General features: G+C 44.7%; 1 long non-coding RNA gene across 2 annotated transcripts; it reads right to left on the bottom strand.

Annotated features, from left to right (window-relative positions):
• Window positions 1-303: 303 nt before the first annotated feature.
• LOC127305612 (uncharacterized) lies at window positions 304-2930 on the bottom strand. Of its 2 annotated transcripts, none has more exons than XR_007854038.2 (4): window positions 2194-2930; window positions 1502-1581; window positions 1120-1339; window positions 304-411 (listed from the first exon to the last, which is right to left on the bottom strand). It is a non-coding gene; the product is annotated as an uncharacterized lncRNA (long non-coding RNA). The 2 variants fall into 2 exon arrangements; XR_007854037.2 differs by having other exon boundaries at window positions 304-402.
• Between the last annotated feature and the right edge of the window lie 2080 nt (window positions 2931-5010).

The following is a 5010-nucleotide window of genomic DNA, read 5'->3' as shown; positions in this document are numbered from 1 at the left end:
TTCGATAGGATAAGCCTTGGTCACATCAAACTATTAATCGTTGAAGGCAATATCTTTTGGTGCCCTCCCAGATCAAATTAATTTACAACCACATACATGTGTTCTTAGCAAAAAAACATTTCTTACCAAAGTACCGCAAGAAATGTTCTTAGCAAAGTACCGTAAGCCAAAAATACCATTTTTTATATAGTAAACTTCCGGTACTGTCTATTTTACGAATGCAAGTTTAGCTACTAATTTCTATACAGGATTGACCAGTAGCCTTGTTTTAAACTTGAAGGAAGAAATTATGAGTTCTCACCATGGAGACTACATCTTGTCATCGTGGTGAGAAATGCTCTGATCTCTGGAGGTGCATTCCCAAGTTAAGCAGCTCGGCAATCTCCGTCTTGATCCAAATATCTGCTTATTCTGTCCAGATTTCATATTAAATACACTGTTAAAACTATCTCAATTCAGGACTGCGTCCGCCTAGGTATAATTCTCCCGAATAAAATTCATGGCGAGTATGCACAGCAGTGGAAGAAAAAAAAATCTGTTGGTAATATGTTTCTATTGTCGAGAAGTCACCAGGGGCTGGCTAACACCACGGGTGGTGGTCTAGGCAGCCTGGATTCGAATCTCACCTTCTTAATTAAAGTAGTATCTAGTTCCTCCTAGACACTCCTTCAATATATTTCTAACGTCATTATCAAGTCACCATAAAAATTACATAACCAGACTAAATCTAATGCTTAGAAAAGGCAGTAGTTTTTTTTAGAATGGAAAAGGCTATTAAGCACTACTTGCAGCACTCAACGACTTGGATCAACCATGCAAACTACTTGCATACATCTTGAAGGTGCCAGTGCTGATTTCTAACTAATCTTTCATGGATCAAACCCCATTGCGTAACAAATTTCAATCTACAATCCGATGAGACAATTTGTCAGTCAAGTTATAGGTGTTCATACACATGGATGCGGGGAATCAATCTCTCATCTTACTGTAAGGTTGAGTCCAAAGAAGGGAGGTAGCAGTGCCATAACAGATTCATTAATTAACTATTCGCTTCAGATGAAGCAACTGACATCTCCACCAAAAGAAAATCAATATCCATTTATTCAGCCTAAGCGTTACCTTGAATCGTGCCTGGCATGGACGAAGCGGCGGCATCCAGACTGGCGTCATGTGTTCCATGACGAGTAGTTTGGGAGGACGTGTGTTGTAAGGATCAAACAATGGTCGACCACAGCTTGTAAACCGGTGTGATCCCCAACAGTTGGAACATCTTTCGCATGACGATCACAGTCGCTTCACCGAGCAGCACCCGGCTCAGCTCCTCCTTTGATCCTACCACCTGTGGAGTTAGCAAAGATAGCGGTTAAAACCTCATGAGCCAAGGCAGGTGGCATGCTTAATTAGATGCTAGTAGGCGGAATGCGTTGGCATTTTCTCATGCACCGCGAGTGAATATAACGATAGAAATATAGACAAGTGTACCAGACAATTGGTGTAGAACCTTGTGAACATTTCAGATAGGTCGTATAGGTATTTGCACAGAATATTTATAAGGAGTTCAGTGCATGCCTCTTCAACAACCTGAAACAGATAGCAACACATAAATCAATTCAAAACAGGACCATTCCTAATTAAGCCATGTCATCTTAACAATATGTCAGATTAAAGTTTAGCTGATTCTGAGATAGTCCATTGAATGATTAAATTTAGTTAATAGTGTCAATTGTACCTCTGCAAAGCGGATGGCCAAGAGAGCTGTTCCAATTCTAAGAAAAAACCCGCAATTCAATTTGTGTCTGATGGCCAAAATTATTCATGCTGAAACTTTTTAGAATTGACAGCATTAGCACATAAATTTAACTCCCTACAATGGAGCAAGCATGAGCATGTGTATACGGAAGATAGACAGCAGTAACTACTAAAAGGAGTAAGCAAAAAAAGATGGCGGGTTAGAAAGCACATATTAATAGGATTTCCATTCATGCAAAAGAATGGTCATAAAACTATGGCAGTAACAGAAAACACAAGAACAAAGATTGAATACAGAGTATATATAGTGTAAACAAATATGCTACTGCGGCAGCTGATAACAGATAAATGGTGAAGAATGCAAAGGCGAAATAATTCAATACATAAACTGAAGTCTGGAAGACGTTTGTGCAAATTTGGCTGCAATAATAAACACAATATTACCTCGAGGGTGGCTTGGTTCCAGCAGGAGTTCATTCACCAGGAACTTTCATGTACTTGTCAAATTTATCAAAATATTAACCTGTAAATACTTGTCAAAGCAGTGTGTTATGCACCGGACATCTTGTCAATATCACAAACACTTATCCTGCAGGGAGTCGAAGTAGTCATGCATGTAGAAATTAGAAAGGAAGGGAGGCAAACATGGGAAGGAGCAGGAGATCACGATGCTAGAGAGGAAGAGGGCGTCAGTGGCAGGGAATTCCGCGCGTGGAGCGAATTCCGCGCGTGGAGCACAACGGCTAAATCCAGACTACCGAAGTATGCGAGCATGGCGTTGTTGTGGCGGCGTCGTGGTGCTGCAGGGCAGTCCGTGCGTGGAGCTCTAGGACGGCGGCCGCGGCGTCCAGGCCCGCAGGGTGAGGGCCGGGGCGACGCCATCCAGGCCGACATGGGTCGATGCAGTGCAGTCCGCTCATGGAGCTCGAAGGCGGCTGCGGCCAAGCCTGTAAGGCGGGGAGCGACGCCATCCAAGACAGCATGGAGGATGTGCAAACACGTTCAGGGCTTCGAGGTGTGCGAGGGTGTTGGGGAGGGGAGGACGGCGATGGGGATGGTGGCGTCGTTGGGGGAGGTAGGTGGCCGGTGGACTGGAGGTCCTCCAAGCTCCGCGGGAGAGGGAGGCGGCGGAGGGTGATCGGCGGCAGGAGCTGCGCTCGGGTCGTAGAATTCGGCAGGGCGAGGTGCGAGGGTTTCGGGTTTTTTTTTGAGCTCCAATAAACACTCTTATAACACGAGTGTTATCGGGATACAAACACCATCCGGGGGCTCCAACAGCCAAACATGACGCCCCTCCTCCAAGAGGACACTATACCTAGCAAGCGTATGTGCCTCCTTGTTCGTTTTTCGTCGCTCGTGCGCAAACGACAGGTCCTCGAAGTCTCCTTCCGTCTCCTTGATCTCGCGAACAACATTGACGGGGTTTCCAAAAAGCTGGATACTACTAATGAGACCGTCAATGCTATGCAAGATCAAATGATAGATATTCAGCGCAATATTCAAGTTTTGACACTCGTTATTGAGAATTTGACCCAACAACAACAACACCATGAGGATGAAGATGCTGAGCTTCAAGATGAAGCACCTGGTGTTGGTCGTGGTGCTGGGCGTGGTAACCGTGGTCGTGGCTTTGTTGAACTCGGACGCCATGGTCGTGTGTTTGGGGAAGAAGACAGATTGTGTAAGCCAAAGTTCTCGATACCAAAATTTGAAGGAGGTGCTGATATTGAAGAATACCTCACTTGGGAGCTGAAGATTGAGAAGTTATGGCGCTTACATACTTATACTGAAGATAGGAAGGTCAAGCTTGCTTCCTCAGAATTTGATGGCTATGCATTGCGTTGGTGGGATGGAGTTACACGTACTCGTCAAGAAGATCACGAGATGCCAGTTTGTACATGGCAAGAGATGAAGACCATTATGCAAGCTCGTTTCGTGCCCACTAATTATTTGTGATCTATATATGATAAGTTGGCCCTATTGAGACAAGGTGTGAAGACTGTTGCTACTTATTTCATGGAGATGGAGATGCTTATGCAGCGTGGCCATGTCCGTGAATCACTATGGATGACAATGCAGCGTTTTCTACATGGTTTGAAGTATGATATCAAAGGCATTGTTCGTCATCACAGTTACACCACTATGAAGGAGTTACTAAATCATGCAAGAGAAGCTGAAGCACAGTTAGCTAAAGAAGCGCAAATCAAAGGTCGTGCTATGGGAGCTGGGCGCTACAGGCCTAGGGCGCCAACATCTATGGCGCTGGCGCCATCTTCGCGCTCTGCACCTTATTCTACTCCGTCTAGCAAGCCAGGTTCTCCAATGTGTCCAACACAAAGAAGCCCGAACCTGCTGCAAGTACGAGTGGTTCTAGCATGTCTACTGCGTGCAACCGTGATATGAATTGTCATACATGTGGTGGCAAGGGTCACGTCAAGAGAGATTGTCCTAACCGCAAGGTCATGATTATCAATGAGGACAATGAGTATGAGACTGGATATGATGTTGATCCATATGCTCCAGAAGATGATGATTATGACAGTGATGGTGTAGATGCTTATCCGTCTGAAGCTCGCACTATTGTTGTGTGTCAGCGTGCTCTTAATGTGTTGCCAAGAGCATCTACTCAGAGCTACAATTTGCTCCAAACAAAGGATTTAGTTAGTCCTGACAAGGCTTGCAAGGTCATTTTTGATGGCGGGAGTTGCCGCAATTTAGCAAGCAAGGAGTTGTGCACCAAGCTGAAACTGAAGTATCTACCGCACCCGCATCCATACTATATTCAGTGGTTGAGCGACAATGGTGAGATGAAGGTAAACCACATGGTGCGTGTTGACTTTGAGATTGGACCGTATAAGGATTTCATTGATTTTGATGTGGTTCCTATGACGGTGTGTCACCTACTTTTGGGTCGGCCTTGGCTCGATGACCATTCTGTGCAACACAATGGCCGTGCCAATACATATCACTTGAAGTTCAAGGGCAAGAAAATCAACTTGCAACCTATGTCACCATAGCAAATTGACAATGAATCTCGTCAGAAAGTTGAAGTAAACTTGGAGGATGCACCAATAGATAGGCGAGAGAATTGTAATGCCGTGAATGATATAATGAAAAGTGAGAGAGTGAATTCCTTAGTCTTATTAGCCACCAAAGAAGATATGAGAGAATTTAGTGAGGATCCTACAGCCATGCATCTTGTGCTCATGTACAGGGGTACGGTTTTGGTTTCTAACGACATGACCCCTATTCCTCTTGGTG

Source organism: Lolium perenne, chromosome 6, assembly GCF_019359855.2.
Source record: "Lolium perenne isolate Kyuss_39 chromosome 6, Kyuss_2.0, whole genome shotgun sequence".
Classification (NCBI taxonomy): Eukaryota; Viridiplantae; Streptophyta; class Magnoliopsida; order Poales; family Poaceae; genus Lolium; species Lolium perenne.
Note: the sequence above shows the minus strand (reverse complement) of the source record. Positions and strands in the feature narration are given on the sequence as shown.